The sequence below is a fragment of the Castor canadensis genome, chromosome 16, assembly GCF_047511655.1.
Source record: "Castor canadensis chromosome 16, mCasCan1.hap1v2, whole genome shotgun sequence".
NCBI lineage: Eukaryota > Metazoa > Chordata > Mammalia > Rodentia > Castoridae > Castor > Castor canadensis.
In genome coordinates, this window is record NC_133401.1 from 81,945,937 (window position 1) to 81,966,060 (window position 20,124).

At 37.7% G+C, this 20,124-nt stretch overlaps 2 long non-coding RNA genes across 6 annotated transcripts in view; one reads left to right on the forward strand and one right to left on the reverse strand.

The window, feature by feature from the left end:
- Window positions 1–20,124, forward strand: part of LOC141418235 (uncharacterized) — a 1,454,649-nt gene that overhangs the window by 1,274,040 nt on the left and 160,485 nt on the right. The gene's annotated exons all lie outside the window — the stretch shown is intronic.
- The window catches only part of LOC141418005 (uncharacterized), a 49,310-nt gene continuing 43,173 nt past the window's right edge, over window positions 13,988–20,124 (reverse strand). For 4 of the 5 annotated variants that reach the window (XR_012442631.1, XR_012442632.1, XR_012442629.1 and 1 more), the window contains 3 exons: window positions 17,358–18,934; window positions 15,582–15,686; window positions 13,988–14,348 (listed from right to left, as the gene is read on the reverse strand). This is a non-coding gene — a long non-coding RNA (uncharacterized lncRNA). The remainder of the gene's footprint in view (window positions 14,349–15,581; window positions 15,687–17,357; window positions 18,935–20,124) is intronic. The other variant, XR_012442630.1, reaches the window with a different exon arrangement.

Sequence of the window (20,124 nt, forward strand, 5' to 3'; positions counted from 1 at the left end):
TATTGGGATTCAAAAAAGATACCGCCTGTATTCAATCAGGTACAGTCCATGGCTTTGCCAAGGGGTTTGGCTCTTGTCCAGATTGCTGTAAGTTTTCAGAGCCCAAGACAACAAGTCACGTCCTCTTTGTGGTTCACAGAGAAATATCTCTTGTGACATATTTGGAAGTCTAAAATTCTTCTTTAAAACCATATAAACAGACAAGTCAAGATGGAATATGGTCCAGCCGAAATTGAGAAACTACTGATTCTGAGTTTGAATCCTGTAGAATGTTATTGGTGGTTTACTGTGTGCATTACAAAGCCAGGCTAAGTCCTGGCAGGGCAGCTGCCTCTTGCTCTGCATGTCAGTAAATCGCCAACTTAAAAATCTATGGCAATTTTTATTCTGTTAACTTTGACACATGAAAGCTTTATGCTCAACATATCCAGAATTTTGAACTAAAACAAGTGATAGAAGTATAGAAAGGACAAAAGGGAAGGAAGGAAGGAAGGAAGGAAGGAAGGAAGGAAGGAAGGAAGGAAGGAAGGAAGGAAGGAGAGAAGGAAGGAAGGAAGGAAGGAAGGAAAGATGGAAGGAGGGAGGGAAGGAGGAAGAAAGGAAAGAAGGAGGGAGGAAAGGAAGGAAGGAAGGAGGAAGAAAGGAAGGAAGGAGGGAGGAAAGGAAGGAGGAGGGGATACAATATAGAGACATTAGAAATGTACACCGTCTAAGAAAAGGCAAAGACATTACTCTTTTAAAGCAATGTTCAAGCATTTACTTTCAAGAAAACAAATTACCCATGGTTTTAGATAAACCTAGCAGTGACTGAAAACAAGGGTATAATGAGCAATAGCATCTAAAATATATCATCAAGAAAGACAGTTCTATAGTGCAGAAAGGGACTTTTTTTTCTCTAAGTATGGAGATATCATTATTGAAGTGTCAGTTAAAAACTCCTAGTTTTTTTTTCTTTTTAAAATATATGGAAAATATAATTTCCATTGTCACACTGTGGTGAAAATGATGTATATTCCAGAATGGGCGTAATTAACTGCCTGTACTTTTGACAGCTCCATCAGGTTTCTGAGGATTACAGGTGGTTTTCTCCCCTTGGTAACTTTAATGGGCATGCTCTCTCTACTGACTCTCTGCTTGGGTTTGTGCAGCATATAAACTCGGTTAATATTCAGAATTATTGCTACAACTCAAGGAGAGATTGGGCAAAGAGATTCCTGGTTTATGGCTTTTCACACTGTAAAAGGCCTGAAGAGAAACAAGAATAAAATGCTTATAATTGCAAATTTCTGGAAATTTTTAGATGTTTTGGATATGATTTAGATGACCAGAGGTTTGTTTGACATGGGGTTCTTATTTTTGAAAGGAGTCAATCCGTCCCACTCTCTTTAACTGTGATATCTTAAATCCCTATTCAGACAGAGCACATTACATGATTTAGGATTTTGAGAGAAATATTGCTTATCTATCTATCTATCATCTATCTACCTATGTATCTATCTATCTACCTATGTATCTGTCTATCTATCTACCTATGTATCTATCTGGAGAGTTTGTGTGAACTACTGTTTCTGAGGTGCCCTTGGTTTGGATGTTGGAAGGAAGCTCTGGTAACATGCATTGGTTTGGTGTTGCATGTCATAATTGTAAGTGATTATCACTTTTATTTCATGTACCTTATCTTACTGAGTACCCACTACTACATTGTAAATTATTAATTTACTTAGCACTGAAAAGATAAGAAATATAGTACTTGGAAAGACTGAGTTACTTTCTCACGGTCACTAAGCTTACTCTTTCCAGATCTGAAATTAGAAAGTAGCACAAGTAAGTCTAGCGTTCCCTGTACAACTCCAGCAAAACAGTCTCTGTGTGATTCCACCTGTGTGGAAGTCAATGGACTTTCATACCTCACCCATTGGATGGAAACTAACTTGTATGGTTATCAGAAAATCTCTGTTTTTTTTGCATGGCTGTTTTAAGAAGCAGTCTTCTCAGTTGTTAGATGCTAGCATCTTTTAGTCTATGATGTCTGATCATTTTCAGGAAACAAGTACATTCCTGAAAATAATCTAAACTTCCATTCTCTGTTTTTTTTTATCTTCATTGACTCTCTGTGTATTCTCACACACAAATAATAATAATATTCTTTTATATTGGATAGCACTTGAACATGAGCAAAATATTTTTCTATCAACTTCATGTTTGTTTGGAAGTATTCCAGTTATTGTATGAAATAAATAGAATGGCCATCATCTCTGAGTCTCAGATGCTTTCTGGCATTTCTGAAAACAGATGCACATTACTGAAGTAGGATTTCAGTCCATGTATTTAGACTCCAGGCAACGCTTTCTTCCTGGCTCCTTGGGGCAGAGGTCCTCAAGGAGTGGAGAGTCTCACAAGGACACTTGGTAATGTCTAGAGACTTTTCTGATTGTTGAAACCTGCACTGTGGCACTACTGGCATATCTAACCAACAAGAGCCATAGATGCTACTAGAGGTCCTACAGTACACAGGACTATCCTCCCAGAAAGGAATGGTCTGACTCAACACATCTGCAGTGCTCACTTTGAAGGATACTGCCTTTAAGATATATTTGTTGGTCAGACATGGTGGCTTAAGTCTGTAATTGTAACTACTTGGGAGTGGATATCTATACTATCATAGTTTGAGTCAAGCCCAAGCAAAAAGTTCACATGATCCCCACCTCAACCAGAATCTGGGAAAGGTGGCGACTACGTATCATCCCATCTACATGGGACACAAAGATTTGGAGACTGTATGGATCAAGGCTGGTCTGGGCAAAAACAAAAATAAACAAAAAAGCAAGATCTTATCCCCAAAATAATCAGAGCAAAAAAGGCTGGAGGTGTGGCTCAAGTAGTAGTAGAGCACCTGGCTAACCAGGAGGACTGAGTTGAAACCCCAGTACCAACACACACACAAAAAAAGAAGAAAAGAAGAAGTAACTGTCAATACTCCCTATCTTTTCTATTTCCTATGCATATGCTAAACAGTAAAATACTGACTTAAAGACAGCATATTGAGTATTTGAACCCAAGGCAAACCTACTTATAACTTATAATTCCTCTACTAAACAATATTTTCTCTTTGGACATTTTAATCTTTTGAATCCTTTAACCTGTCTGTGCCTTAGTTTTCTTTGGTGCAACTAAAGATAACTATTCCTATCTTATAGGATTTTTTACAGGGTTACAAATTCTATTATTTTCCCTCTCTCCTTTCCAGTCCTCTGTCTCACTTCTACATTTTGTTGGATAAAGTCTGTAAGGGGTTTTAAGATACTACATTTTGTTGACCTATGGCTTTGGCCCATTCTCTGGGCTTTGGAACTGTTAACATGGTCTGTCCTATGACTCAACTTACACAGGTAGATACAGACTCTAGGCAGAGCCTGCCTCTTTTAGGCAGTGCCTGGTTTTCAGACCTTACAAGGATTCCCTTGAATGAGTAGCATAATTGACAGAAATTATGATTTATTGATTCACTTCACCCTTGTTTGTCTTCCTCAGAATTAAAATGAGCTCCGAGTATAGTATGCAGTCTCCACAAAAGCCCTAAAAGTGAGAGCAAAACTGTATGAGGAAGAGAATGGATCTTGCAATTAGACTTGAGTTTAATCCCATTTCCATCTTTTTAGCTGGTTATTTCTAAACCTCATTTAGTGTTTCTGAGTCTCAGTTACCTTTTCCAAAAAAATACTGGTGTCTTGGTAATTAAAACAAGCAATACATGTAAAAATCCTCATAGTTAAATGCTTAACCAATGGTACCCAGTTATTTATTGAATTTTTTTCCTCCAGAATGGGGGTTTGATCTCACAGCCTTTGTGCTTGCTAGGTAGGTTCTCCTCCACTGCATCCACCCCGCACTCCAGCCCTTTTTGTTTTAGTTATTTCTTCAAATAGGATCTCTAAAAGACCCTTATGGCTGGGCCAACCCAGACCATGATCCTCCTATTTATGCTTCCTAGTAGCAAGGAAGAAGGTGTGCACCACCGTGTCCAACTTGACTGGGTGAGATGGGGGCAGGTCTCAATAACTTTTTTTTCCTGGGCTGGTCTGGAACCGAAATCATCTTGATCTCTGATTCCTTAGTTACTAGGATGACAGGCATGAGTCACCTTACCTGTCTTATTTACTGAAATGTAAAAGTATATTTAAGATGGATGTATTCTAAGATACAGCCCTCAGAGAGGTCTGAAAGTATGGATAATTAGAGTACTAAGTGTTTTCTTATGCATGTATGCCTATTATAAAAATTTTAATTTATAAATTTGGCACAGATTAATAAAATTAATAATAGAATGGAACAATTACAACCATAAAGTGTAATAAAATTGAGAGACCATGGTGTGTGCTTTGGGACCATTTTTAAATAAAATAAGGACTACTTGAACACACCATCGAGGTGCTAGGGCAGTGGCTATGGTGATGGAGAGCGAGTAAGTGACTAACAGGCAAACACTATATGCAGCATGGGTGCACTCTACAAAGGGATATTTTATATTCTAGGAAGGACAGAGAGGGACAGAGTGGGGCAGGTCAAGTATGCACCATGCTACTCATAATAAGGGTTACACATTGTATCATACACATATATCATGTTTCAGTCACAAATTCTACATGAAACATGTAAACTGGGCATAGTGGTGCATGCCTATAACCCTAGCTGTGCAGGAGTTGAAGGTAGGCTTGCAGTCTGAGGCTAGCCCAGAGCACAAGTACAAGACTCTACCTGAAAAATATCAAAAGCAAAAAAGGCCTGCAGTGTGACTCAAGAATTAGAGCCCCTGCTTTACAAGATAAGGTCCTGAATTCAAATCCTAGTTTGTCCAAAAAGAAAAAAAAATTACTCAATTATCAAACATTGAATATTAAGCAGAGACATACGAGCATTGTTTTCATAAGATATCTTTGTGCCTATCTTTATATGTGCGAGCTCTTTTTTTTCCCAGAAACCTCCAAATTAACACAAGATTATTGTTTGATAGAGTTTTGTTTTGAAGAAATCTTTGCTTATATCTGGCTATTACCATCTAAAATTAAGCATTTTACTTGTTGCTAGGACAGCACTCTTCATTTTAGTAGCTTTGATGCATGATATCATTTAGCAGATGCATTTGATGTGACCATTAGCTAAAACTAGACTCATACTTAAACAGGAGATATAGAAAAGAGAAGAAATCTTTTTTTCAGAGACTCTCCTAGTTATGTTTTCTCTTGATTTCATCCAACTCTGCTTTCTATGAGAAAGTGTGGGGGCGATATTAGCAATAGAGATGGGAGAATTAAAATTGCTCTGTGACCTGTGAGCTTTACTCTAATCTCACCTGGTTTATGTTAAACAACCCTGTTCTTCAGTACCAACAGCTCTTAATTGAATGTCTGCACAATCGAACCTAGCATGGAAAAATCAGAATAATTGCACAATGATACAGATGTTGCATATTCTAGAGAAAAGGAGAAGACAAGATACCTCAGTTCAGAGACATTCTAAAATGCTCTGTACACAAGTGAAATACAGGCAGCTCGAAAGGTGTGAGGAATTAATGTTAACTAGATCAAATTCAGATTAATACCCATACTGCTTTGGTGTGGAGTACAAAAGCCACGCCCCATTCTAATTCATTATTCCTGGTTTTAAACCAGCCAAACACTAGTGTCATTTGAAAAACATGGACAACCAGACATTCAACTTAAAATTCTGTCCATTTGTTTTTCCTCCATTGATGTATTCATTTATTCAACAAACCTTTGAGCAGTTAGAGATTTGGAAATAGCAGTTACTTTTCCTTAAATAGTCATGTGAATAGGAAATTTAAAATATAGTAAGCAGTCATAAAAAAAATAAGTAAAATAAATTGTGGATGAAAATATTGGTATGAAGGAAACAAAGTGTGAAATTTAGTATCAGGAGCATACTTTTTAAATAGAGAGGTCAGGGGAGGGCCTGTTGAAATGACAATTTAGGATGTGTGTGTGTGTGTGTGTGTGTGTGTGTGTGTGTGTACATTAGGATGGGGTGCAGGGAAAAAGAGAATATTCCAATTGCATTTGAAAAATTTCAAGTTTTCTCCAAGACTGTACTATGTCCCATATCCTGAAAGCCTCGCTAAGATGCTTCAGGGCTTAACATGGTAACTCGTGTGCTGCTATTTTGTTATAGAATCATTAGTGCTTCAGTAAATGTGCTCATCTTTATTGGTTGAGACAATGATTCCTGGGTGAATGGTACATCAGTTGGCCACCAATGGAACAATGCCTCCTAGTTTCCTTCAAACAGCCCAACAAAGACAGCTGCAAATGCACCCAACATGTATAGCTATTGCAAAATTCACTTATTATTCAAAAAGTAAATACAAACGGACCCCCTTTAGTTCACAAATCAGTATCTCTTTAATAAGAGAAGACAGCTTTGGGTTTCTTTCTTTTCTTCTCAGTTAATCTTTTCATTTTTGCCCAAATACCCTTTCTCTTCCACTCCCCAGTTACCTCTTCCCCCCAGCCAACTCTCTCTTGCACTTGTCCCTTTAAAAGTCTTTGATAGAGAGACATTACTAGCCATATATCACCTTTACCTGTGAGCTCTTTGCGGGCAGCCACTCCTTCAGCTTTGTTATCTCTGAAATCCAACATGGTATCCATGTTAGAATGGCTTCAGTAAATGCTCATTTGAAAATGAGTAAGTGAGTAAATACAGGACTAGTAGGCTTTGGCAAAGTACTGGAAGAAATCATTCTAAATATCTAAACCTCGGAGTATTTTCTAAGCCAAATCAGAGAAAACAGCTGCATAAAAATCACAATGACCTTGTTTCAGTGGTCTTATTTCACTACAAAAAAGAAAGAAAATTAATGTTGAAAAACTCTCCACCTTGAATCAAAACGATTGCTCTAAAACTGAACCTTCAACTTTTCCTAAATTAAAGATGATTTATCCTCTTTTTGATTTTATGTTTTATCTTGGTGGACTTGGACCCTACAATGGCAGATGACTTTTCATTTCCTCATCCAAATGATGAAGGACAGCGAAGGAACTAAAAGAGTAATTGGGAGTATTTACCAATCTCTTTCATGAAATTGCCCCTAAAGCTGAGGAGAATGGGAAGGAAAGATAGAATGGGGGCTCAGAGTGGGAGAGGGCGACAGAGATGTTCACACAAGTTCATTATTTATTTTGGAATGCATTTTTTATGTGGAAATGTTTATATACTTCATAAGATATCAATTTTTCTTTAGTAATAATACTTCTTCTTTCCAAGTAAGATCCACTTCAAGTAAAACTGACTTTCTACGAAGGACTATGCACTATTTTTACTCCATGCCTTTATGCACTCTGAATCTCACTCCACCTCCTTCCACTACTGTGAGAAACTCGAATTCAGGCACCTGTGTACATTTTTGCTATAATGTGAGTATTTCAGAATCTCAAGAATATCCTTCCCAGAAAATAAATGTGTACATTAAAGCATGAAAAAGTAAGAGTATAAAGAGGAGGAAAAGCCCAAATTAACTTGTTTAATAGGCTTCAGTTTCTCCAGACGTTTCCAGATTTTCCAGGTGTTTACACTTGGATGGACTATTTCTCCTACTGTTGAAATGCAGACATTTAAAGTACTATCAGTGAAGGTGATGTTTCATTGTTTTGATGGCTGTAGGAGACTACACAGGCCTGCAGCAAAGATTCATTGAAAAGCACCGCTCCCTTCCTCAGGGAGCAGTTATTTCAATAAAAACAATGGACTCAGTTAGCATAGGTAATAAAATAATTATAGTAATTTATTTTGGCTATTAAAGTTGCATCCCCTCAGCTAATCATCCACTTCAAGCTATTATTCAAAGTGTTCTGCTCTTTTTTTGCCTTTAAGTTAAACATCATGAATTTCTATGCACTAATAATTCCAAATCTAATAAATTCCTGATGTGTTTCCTTGTGCTGTGACTACTGACAACTCTCTCTATCTTGTTAATTCAATGTTACTCAACACCAGTAAAAGATGTTTTCCCATACAATATAAAAGCAAAGAATTACTTGTTTCCTAACTTTGCACCAAGCTACAAGTATATTTAGCCTTCATTACTTTATGACTACAGAGCACTCTGTATTTACAAACAAAGACAGTATTTGAGACGATTTTAATCATGGGGCCTTGGAGAGCTGTAGTTTCTAAAATGACCCCAATCATCTCTGGTCAACACGCAGCCCATGAAAGGACATTTTTCAGGATTCAGAAAACCTCATATGCATTTCACCATAAGACAGAGTCAGGTTCTAATTATTTTCAGTTCTCTTCAGTTGCATTTCCTTTTCATCTTGATAAGGTCTAAACCAGGCATATCAAATCATTTGAAAGGTACAGAGTTGTTTTCCTGGTCTGCAGGTACGTTGTATGAATTGTTCAGAAAGAAACAAAACTGGCATTCCTGACTCATTTTCAGACTCCAGGTCATTAAACAAAAGCAGTAGCAGAAATAACTTCAAATGCTTCCTGTGGTGATTGCATATTTGAGGATTAAATCCCAATTTAGTGTCCATGCTGCTACCTGTATCCTTTAAAGGAAACCTTTCATTTTGTAACCTTCTCCACCCTTCTCACTTTTCTGAACTCAGCAAATAAACCAATACAACTTTTTTAGAAAAAAATAAAATTGCTAGCAAACCTTATTGTGCAGTGTGAATTCTAAGAAATAATTAATAATTTCCAACATGAAAATATGACTTTCCCATGAACTTCATTTCCTAATCACACTTGTGTTTAAGCAGTTTTGAGTGTGCCGTGATGAATAGTATATAAAATTTTAATGGCATTTTGGGTCCTAAATCAGAAATTTCTAGAAATGTATTTTCAAATGGATCATTTTTCATTCACACTCTACCTACAAAAATAGTCTAAAAAAGTGGATTTTTAAAATCTCCCTATTGAAAAATCTAGTTTTCTAGTTGAAGCTGAAATATGTTTATTAGTTTTGATTCCAGTAAAAATCTTTTATTTTATTGTTGTGCTGGGTGTGGGTACATTGTGGCATTTACAAAAGTTCTCATAGTATATAAAATATGTCATACTTGGATGTGCCCTCCACTCTTCTCCTTCATCCTCCCCCCCATTCCTGGAACAGTTTCAATGGGTCTCATTTTTCCATTTACATACGTGAGTACACTGTGTTCACACCATATTCACCCTCCTTCATGATTTCCCCACATCCTCCCCACTCTCACTAATACTGACCCCCCCCTTGAATAAGAATAGAAGAAAAACTGACATTTTCATTTGTTTAAGGAGCTAAACAAGGAGTTTCCTTGTAACACTTCTTCTTTGTATGTTATAGCCCAATATGATTCATGTCCTGTAGTTTTCTTCTTTCTACGTTCATCCCTTTCTTATGGTGGTTTCAACTGGTTTAAAAAATTCTATATTCATTCTTGCATAGAGAGTACACAGCCATACTCATCTTAACTTCCTTCTTTTACCCTCCCCTCTCATATGTTGCCTCCCTTAGCATGACCTGTTTCTCATAGAATTTATACCATCACTTGTCAATGATTTGAAACTTCACTTAGGTAAGATTTTTTAATACTCTCAGGAGGTAGGATTTTTTATAAAATTTTTTATTAGGATATATTCATTATACAGGGGGGGATTCATAGTGATAAGGTAGGATTTTTGAATAAGTTTGGCACAGCGTTCTCCACTAAATAGGAGTTTTCACTAACCATGGTCACATCAAATACTCACTGAGAGCCTGACTACTTCTCCATTGTATTAGTGTTAGAGGACATTAGAACACACGGCACTTGGGTATCTGGGTTTCATTATAGCAGGAGGAGAGGGTCCTCTGAGTTTTGGATGACTGTACTTTTTCAGTGCGCAGAGTTTCTTTGTTCTGCCTCCTTCTGAGCTCAGTGTTTTCCTCACAAAGAACATCAGTCCATGATGATGGAATCAAAATCACAGAGCATTAGTGCAAGTTTCTGTGTGGCTTTCTGAAAGTTATATTTACTATGGTTTTCTTTTAAATTTAATTTAATCAATTTCTTTCTCAAAAATAGATGGGCTTTATATGGTGACCACAACTCCCTTTATTGAAATATAATCCGAGGATGGTTTTTCCAGGCTTATACCTGTGCAAGTAATCAGAATGGGTGCTGACATGACAGATGAGGTGGAGAAAGAAATTAAGATGGCTGCAATGCAAGTGATGGGAGTACTTGAAGGAGACAAGAGGTTACATGTACGTGTCTGCTCACTAGACATAAAACCCATACCTCCATCCAGGTCAACAGCAGAGTTAAGAGACAGATTTTTTCTGGGTCCTATTAAGTGCCTGCCCTTCCTTCCTGTATAAAAATCTATTTCAGTTTTTTTTATTTTATTTCTCACAGGTCCCTTACCCTTTTGTAAATAGCTTTGGTAACTGCTCTTAACCATGCTACAAATTATGACTTTGTATTGATAATGATGTCTAATGAATGTTTTCCAGCCCATGACTCTATTCCACCAGAAGGAATCCTCCCCCACACTTTTTTTTTTAAGATTTTATGGATCAAATTGCTGAATTAGAATTGGTTTATTGGCAAACCCATTTAAAATACCTTGTTTTGTTTAAAAAGTTATGTGTTGAATAGCTGGGCTCCAGGAAGTGATTGCACAAAGGAAATACAAGTGTATTGGAATATGTTTAAGTAATGCAAAGAATACTAAAAGCTTTGCATGTAAACTGACTTTATAAAGTAGATACCATAAGCTACCAATAAAATACAGCAATGCCCATGGATGAATTCCAGTTGACAAAACCTTTGAGCTCTTTGAAGATATGGCCAAATCTGTTCTCTTAGAAGTAGTAGAAATTTTCTGCTAGTGATAGACTTAACACAGTAGATAACCTTTTCATTAGACAATTATGTCTTTCATCCCACAGGATATTCAGCATATATATTTGTTGTACTTTTTTAGATGTCAGTGACTGCATTTCATAAAATTTATTTCACACTGAAGTTTAAGCATCCAAACAAAATCAATAAATGAGACATTGAAGAGTATTACATATCCACTGAATATATTGTTTGATGCTCATTTAAAAGAAAAATTATCACTCAAAGCTCCACCTAAACTTGAAAAAAAAATCAGTGAAAAACCTAGGTGATAATTATCTGTGTCTTGGATGTTTTAATAAAGAGCTTTTGTATCTTTGTTGCTTTTGAAGTTCTAATCCACTTGGTACTTTACCCTAGGAAAAGAGGCAAGCAATGTAAAACCATGCTAAACCAAATCCATTGAGCAATGTTAAAAAAAAAATTTAAAAAGGTATTACTCTAAGTTGGCTTTATTACCATCACAATCAATACAAACAAATTTGTAGTCACAGTTCACCTTAAGTGACACAAATTAAAAAGAAAATGTTGTGTAATTAATGTGTAATCAAATTGCAATTCCTAATTAGTTTATTTGGGCTATTAGGAACTTACTATTTAGGCTTTCAAGAGAATCTAGTAGATTTTGCCTGAGTTTGGGTTAAAATATGCTTAAATAGTACAGAGAGTTACATGTTGTTGTAGAGAGTAGATTCCAAAGCACAGGGTAAAAATTAGAAAGGAAAGAGTAATAACATAAATGGAACATCAAAGGTGACTCACTCAAGGTAACTCACCACTCTCAAGGTCAAATGGACAGCCTGCTGTAGACGAATGGTCCTCACCTTTGGATATAAGCAAGGACAGAGGGAATGATGTCTACATTATCCATTTAATAGTCAGGCAATCACATATATAGGTGGAAATGTGGACTAGGAAGGTCTTAATGCTTCTTACATCATCAAGTACTGTGATCGTATCGATCTGATTGCTATCACAGTGATGTAGAAATTGGACTGAGACTTCCTGGAATGTTGACTAGTACCTGAACTCACCTCCCCTGATACTTGCCAAAGTTATGCAGGAAGATATTTTCCTCTATCTCTAACTTTAAGCAACTCGTGTCTCTTCCTACAATCTTCACTGCAAAGAAAGCAAAAGGAAAAAACAGGTAATTGTAGATATATTCATTTGGTCTTTGTTCTTCATTTTATAGACAGTTCCATATCTCGGGTTTGTTTGTTTTTTCGACAGAGTCTCACTATGCATAGTGAGCTCAGGATCCTCCTGCCTCAGCCTCCTGAGGGCTGCGATTATAGCTGTGTACCACCATGTCCAGCCCATATCTCATTTTTGTACTTAAGAATCAGCAGACAGGATCAGGACTTTTCACATCGTAAGGGGTGCTTAAGCATTTATCTCCTGTCTGGTTCTGGGTTTTAGAAACAGGGTATAACAGCTTTCCAACATCCATAAGCTTCTAGTCAAAGAGAGTCAGGAAGAGTTTTAACACTTTTAACTCTTAAGAATTTCTTTTTATTAGGATATATTCCTTATACGGAGGGGATTCACAGTGACAATTCTGATTAAACTCGTATTGTACGTTAGTGAAACCGCCCTCATCATCTCTCACCTTCAACCCTCTCCCTGCCCCACTTAAAGCAACTGCAAGAGGTTTCTTTGTTCTGTTTCATATAAATACATGAAGTACCTCAACCATGTTCCCTCACCTTAATCTCCCTCATTCACCCTCCCCCAAGCCACTAGTACCCCCAACACACACAGTACCTATTTTGCAGTCCTGTCTTTCATTATTAATATTTAAGTTGATGTTCAAAGGGGTTTCTCAGTGTATGCCTACTGTGGGTGTACTTTAATTTGGTCCACTCAACCCCTTCCATTACCTCTTTACCTCCCACCCCCCATTTTTCAACAGCTTTCAGTACACATCCTTATATCCTCTACCTTCACAGATCTTATGTTTCACAATATTACTGACGCTCTATCATTTTCTTTTCCTTTCTCTCTTTCCCTGAGTTCCATAAAATAGTTCCAATATTACAAATATGTTTTATACCTGAATTTGTATATGATCATGTCTATTTTTGTGTATATGTTTATCCCTTGGATCTATCATTCACATATGAGAGAAAACACGTCGTGGCCTTTGTCTTTCAGAGCCTGGCTTACTTTACTTAACTTGATGTGCTCCAAGTGCATCTGTTTACCTTTAAAGCACATGTCATTATTCCTTATGGCTGAGTAGGTTGTTTCCAAAGCTTGGCTATTGTGACTAGTGCTGTGATGAACATCAGGGTACAGTTGTCTACACTGTATCCTGTCTTGCATTCTTTTGGGTAGATGCCCAGGAAAGGTATCACTGGATCATATGGCAGCTCTATCTCTAGTTTTTTGAGGAAATCTCTATACTGCTTTCCATAGGTTGTACTGATTTACATTCCTAACAACAGTGAATAAGGGTTCCTGTTTCACCACATCCTCTCCAGCACCCTTGATTATAGCCATTCTAACAGGGGTGAGATGAAATCTAAGTGTTGTTTTGATTTGCATCTCTTTTATAGCCAGGGAAGTTGAAACTTCTTCATGTATTTACTGGCCATTTGTACCTTGTCCTTTAAAAATTCCCTGTTTAATTCATGTGCCCATTTCTTCATTGGGCTGTTGATTCTTTGGGGACTGAGTTTTTTTAGTCCCCTATAGATTCTGGATATCAGTCCCTTATTGGATGAGTAGCTGGGAAAGATTTTCTCCTGTTCTGTGGCTGTCTCAATTAGTTTATCAATGATGTCTGTGTGGAAGATGTAATATAGGCACTCAGTAGGAGAAAAGCTAAATTACAAGAGGTATTACTGGGAAAATACCAGCATACCCAAATCTCCCAAGAAGGAATAGCTGTGCAGTCTTGGGAAGGATTACAGTAAAAGGCTGAGGGAATCCCAAGTAAATGCTAAAACTTGGCTGTCCCCAATTGTCATAGTCTCCAAGATATCTCTGCTAGCTCCTCTTTAAATATTTAACTGTTAAGCCTTTATTTGCTGCAAGAAATTGAGTTTAAAAAAAGGATTTTTGTTTAATTTTATTTTGGTTTTATTCCATTTTTGTTTTTGTTTTTATTTTATCCAGTTGGGGGCCATGGGGGTAGAATTAAAAGGAATTGGAATCCTGAAGCAGCAGAACATTTGAAAATACAGGAGCCAGGACAACTGTGAGGACAATAGCTGGCAGGATGTAATGGGTTGTTACAACAGGGTAACAACACACAAAGGAATCAGTTGAAGGTATATCCCTCTTTTCTCTTACTCCACTCAGAATTCATATGTCCTGAGATGCCTTGCAAGTGGGCTTGGGTCCTGTAGTTTTCCTCGGGCAGGGCGAAGCTGGAGCACGTCAGTCTTACAACGCTCACCACCACCTGCAAAGGCTCTAGGGCAGTGCCCCTAGAAAATCTGTATAGTCTTCCTAAAGAGGGGAAACGGATGTCAGCCAGGAAAAACAACTAGCAAGTAAACAGGAAACAAAATAAAAACAAGGACACTTGTCTACCAGTAGGAGCAGAAAAATAGGCTTTCAACATTCATTCCACAATTATTGATTGAGTGTCTGCAGAGTGCCTCACTCTCTGCTCACATTAAAACATGCTTTTCTTTCACACAGCTGCCTGTCAATGACGGAGGCATTATGAAAAGAGACCCTTAGCTTTTAATGGTCATTTTGCATTAAGACTAAATATCTGTGTCTACTCTTGCAGTGTTATTTTTCTCCAGTTGAATATGTCTCTTCTTTCATTTGAAATTTCTTTTATGAAGCAGGTTTTCATTTTTAGATGATTGTCAGTAGCAGGAGGCAGAAGGCTTCCTTTTCTGCTTCAGCCTCAGCAAGTTTTCACAGTGGCCAATGTAAGGTTTATGCTCTATCCACACATATATATCATGAAAGAATCATGGCAGTTGCTAGAATACCTAAACCCAATGTTTTCTGATCTTCGTCACTTGGAATAAATAAAAGAACAGATTAGAAATAAAATTGATTTAAATTAAGCACAAAAAGGGAAATTATTGAAAGACCATAAAGACATCTCATGGCAGCTAAAGTCAAGTGCTCAGGTGAGTTGTTCTCTCTCTCTCTGTTTATCTCTGTAATTTTTTCAATTTTTTTTTTTTAGATGAGTCTCATGAGAGACAAACTGGGTACTGGGAACAAAAAACACAAATGTCTACCATCTAACATCCAAGTATATGTTCTTAGAATTTTGGGGAGTCTTAGATTAAATAACACCTCAGAGAGAGCTCCTCTGAATTCTCTGTTAAAACCCCAAATACTGTCCTGCTCTCACTGCAGTACTCTCTGTCTCCTCTACATTGTTTTTCTTCCACAGTAACTACAATCTGCATTGGTCATGGTTCTTCTGTTCCATGTAGACACACATGCATATATATGTGTGCATATGTGTGTGCATAAGATCACATTTAAAATAGGGAATTTGTAATGCAATGGGAAACTGAACTCTTTTAGTTATTTAGGAGTTGTGGCTCAAGAGAAAAAAAATCTAATGAGAACTAAAGTACTGTGTAGTTTGTGTATAAACAAGAGCTACAAAGAAGCCTCCACCCATGAGACCAGAAAATCCAGGACTCACTAAGCATAATTTCTACTTCCCTCAAGAGGTCCCTCCCATCCCAGCCCCTTTCTTACCCTACTAAGTACAGAAAGTGGACAAGATGAAGAAGAATACCCAGGTCACAGGCTCTTTTTACTGGTGTTGAGATGTGTTTTTATCCTCGCCACAGGGATTCTGCCCTAAAAAACCAAGTATGTACGTGTTTGAGGCTAGGGAAGGGTGATTGGGTGAATTAGTCATAAAAAATTGAAGTCTCTTGAGAGATAGAAGCTAGCATTCTTTCTGGCTGTAACCTTCTCAAAAGAATTTGCTTCCTGGTCTCTGTGCCCAGACCAATGTGAGTGGAGTAGAGGTGGTACTTTTGAGTTCCTGTATACCTACTCTTACCAAGACATGGATGTCCAATTTGTCAACTAGGCACCAGGCAAGCAGTTGGTGTAAGCCATCATGTTGGTGTCAGTCCTTCATCCTGGTGGGTCACAGCAACTTGAGTCATTGTGAGACAGAAAGGAGTGGAAGAGGTGATTTGAAGCTTATACTCCTATGTCAAGGGATCAGGTAAATGGGAAGTCGTTTGGGGCCCTCTAAAGAATGTACATGCAAGCACTTAAGAAAACTGGGCTAGAGATGACTGCCTTACAGAAATGCTGACTGATGGTCAGTATTGGCCAATAAAATGATGGGGCCATACCCTCAAGAATTAGCAAAAGAATTGATCTTTCCTCTCTTCTTCCTCTCATTCTAGCACCCTGAAAGTATTTGAGGCTTTAGGAAGGGGGAGGGAGCTTGGAGCTTTGATTTGAACTGGATTGAATTTTAAACTGGATTTCACAAAGTTTGTAACATCAAAGCTTATCCAGAATGTTACAGAATCTTCCCAAGGAAGTACTGAATAGCCAGAAAAGGAAACTTGACAGAAAAGGGTTGAAATGAACAATTGGAAAAAAATAAAATAATTGTACTTTGTACACCAGTGAGTTGCCCATTTCTCAATAAGCTTGTTGCCCACGAAATGAAACCATTGCTGTTGTGTTCCGAGTTCTTAAAGCCTTTCCATTATTATGGAAGGGTATGTTCTGAGTTATTTTCTATAAGCAGGCATACATGAAAAATGATCCATGGCGTATGAAAACAAGTCCTTGCATGCTACATTCCCAGTCCTGTGTACACTGGCTTTTTAAAAGCAATGGAAAGTCCTATAATTAAAACATCCGCTAACCTTGCTTAATCCATTCTTTTTGCAATTGCTGTTAATATCCTGTAAAACCACTTCTTCCGAAATACCAGCTACTTCAGGAAGATAACAGTGTGAACTAGCAGAGACATGGCCTTCCACCTCCTGGTCAGTCCCTGGATTTTTTAGCATCAGTCACATCCCCATTCTCTGCTCAGATCAGAATATACCATTTTTCTAAGGATGCATCCTTTATTTCTGTGACTTTGTCTCCTCCCCCTTTTGCTTTTTCATCATCCACATTGCTTACTTATATTCACACCCTCCCTACTCTTTTTGTCCTGTTTTAAAGGCTACCTCCCAATTCATAGAGACCTAATCAATCTTACTACGAGTTGTTCCTCCCTACACTCACAGAATTTTAAAAGGCCTTCATTTAAGCTACTTATTATTACTGATGCTATTTCTAAAAATATTAGCACAAATTTACACAGCGAATATAATGAATCAGAATCAATCATTGCCAAAGCAACTCTATAAATCATATCACGAGTGAGTTCTTCCAGATAAGGAAACCAAAATTTAAAAAGAGTAAGGAACTTGACTAAGGCCTCTCAGCTACTGAATGCAGAACATGAGTCCAATCCCTCAGACCCCCAGCCCCTGATATACTGACTGCGTTTCTCTGCGTGCGTGTCTTTCCTCTGCACTTGATTATCAGCTGTCAGAGGGCAGGGATCACACTGAGTGCATCCTCATATACGGTGTGTGTCTAATGAAGGGTCATCAGGTACCCAGGAATGAATGAAGTCATTCCAAGTCATTCCAAGTTGTGCACCTCAGCATCTTGAGGGAACAGTATCTCTGTGAGAATCGTTTGTCTGTAACTTCAAGGTGTCAGATTCTGGGCCATCCTCCTGTCATTTCTTCCTTGTATCTCATTATGATACATCAACTTCGTTCCTCTTAGTTACAGCACCTAATGTAACATGACTAGTGCAACACACGCAGAGAAGCCCTGGAGAACTGACAAGTGGGAAGGTCGTTTTCTCCACACTGTGGATTTAAGGGCGCCTAGGAATATATGTGAAAGATCAGCAGCCATCCTCAGTTAAGAGCCTTGCCGTGGAAGGGTTCCATTCTTCTTCGCAGTACACCGTACCCCTGAATTCCCGTGAAAATTGAGTTGAATAAGCCATGCAAGCAGTTCTGCTTATTGTTCTAAGAAAATTGCCTTCTTAATGTGCATTATGGAAACAGTGCTCCATGTTAGCCCTAACAAGAAGAATTGGGACTGTATGTGGAAAATTACCGCTTGTGCTTTTCATCCCAGTGGATCCCAGGAAATTGTCTGAAATTTGTTTGCAGGCTCTGCCTATTTCTTCAGCAATCCCTTCTTCTGAAAACAATCCCCTCTGCAATGACCTCCAAAATGCCCCAGTCAGACATGGCAACCAACTCAGCAGTTCACTGACCCCAAATAAATGTTTCATGGGGACTGGGTCTTCATGCCAGGAAGAAATCAACCTGGAATAACAAAGACAGCATGCATGGTGATTCATTTTTAACCACATGGATTGCGGGGTCCTATAGATCTGACTCAGGTTCTGGCTGTAATCCTAAGTAATTGTTACACATCATGGGGGATTAGTAGATGTTACTCATGCTGTACTGTAAATAGTATAAATATTAATTGTAAAATTATCCCTTCTCCTCCTCTGAGTCCTTGTGAAATTAAATGAGATAATATTTGCAAATTATTTAGCACAATGTATACTTAGTACAAAATTAGCCTTAAAAAACAATAGCTAAGAGATCTAGTAGTAATTAATAAAAAATTCATACTGAATTTTAAGGTCATAAGTTCATATATTACCTGTGGAATATCTCCTTTTAAAAGGGACAAAGAGGGAAATTCGGAGAACAAATGAGCTATGAAGACAGGATTTCTTACATAGATGAGCCACTATCAGAAGTAGATGGGTTTGAACATGTGGAGGAAGTAATTCTTCATGTTAAAGACGGCAGACAGTGGTTTGCCTGGCATTTCTCACTTACCTTGTCAGTTTCTAAGGCTACAGTGGATCAGAATTAAAGACTGATGTGATGTTCAAAGTGAAGGAAATATTTCTCCAACACAACAGTCTATTACTACCTCAGGCTCCTTGGGGCAGACTGGCAGAAACAACCTTGTGAGTTTCAAATTCCAGAGGCGATGGATTTTAATATTCTTTGTTGGCAAATCTTCTTTGCCTGCATCCCATGTGAAAACAAGAAAGTCATTAATCACACTTTCATTTAAAAGGCATCATCATAAGTGTCTTAAGTATCACAAAGGCTCAGTTTTGTGTATCTGTAAGTGCAGACTTCCTCCCAGATAGTCTAGACTTGGGGTACCTTTTCTGTCATTGCTGTTTTTACTGATGTGATCTGAAATTCTGAAACTGAAAATGTTCAGTATAGCATCAATTTATTCTTCCATTTTCCCCCTTTATATAAAAGTTAAAGGTATAGTAGGAATGATATCATATAGCACAACCCCAAAATTCCTCATATTTTTAATTACTGGGCTTTCTCTGTCTTCCCCAGTTTACAGGCAATTTAATGCTGCTAAAAAAAAAAAAGGAATAATAAGACTGACTGGTAGACCTAACAGCATGAAGATAATATAACAGGAAAAACACAAAGAAAGAAAAGGTCAGGGAAAAAGCAAGCATTTAAGAGAGAAAAAGAAAGAAACTACAATGAAGTGTGGGGGGATATAAAAGAGAAAGACATTAAGAAAAATGGGAAAAAGATAGTTGCACTAAACAAATTGTCATTGAGGTTTCTGGTACAGAAGTGAAGAGCCTGTGTGTGGTCCTAGTTTCTTCAGCTCCTGCTCCTTCAAGATTTTACTTGTGCTTATTCAGTGAATCTAACAAAATAAGGATACTTTTGAGCTATTGATTGGTGCAAATGTAGCTTAGGTAGCAGAATCATTACTTTTTTTAATCTTAGAACTGCCAGCCCCTACTATTTTCAGCTGAACCTCAAATTGTTCGATTACAGGCTGCCATTACTAATTGTTCTTAAATTTTGTGGCACATATTCTAGTTCAGGGAAATTTCATTCTTCAGCAATAGAATTTTGTTTTTTAAGGTCCTCGTTGTTTGGACTTTATCTGCTAGCACTTTTGGGCCTCTGTTTTGGAATGTCATTTAATCTTGAAATTAGGAGAATCAGAACTTGGTTGATTGCTTAGAAAAAAAGTGTCCTCCTTGACTCCTGAATAAAGTATAACTTGGGTCACCATCCTCATTTGTTCAGCAGCATTCAAATGATGCATTCCTGTAGGTTTACGTGGGTTCATGTCCCCATCTGTCCCACAGTTCTTTACTGGAAATGAGCAGAAAAGGTCAAATGGGGGTAATATGTCAAAAGGCTGTAATTAAGATTTAGAA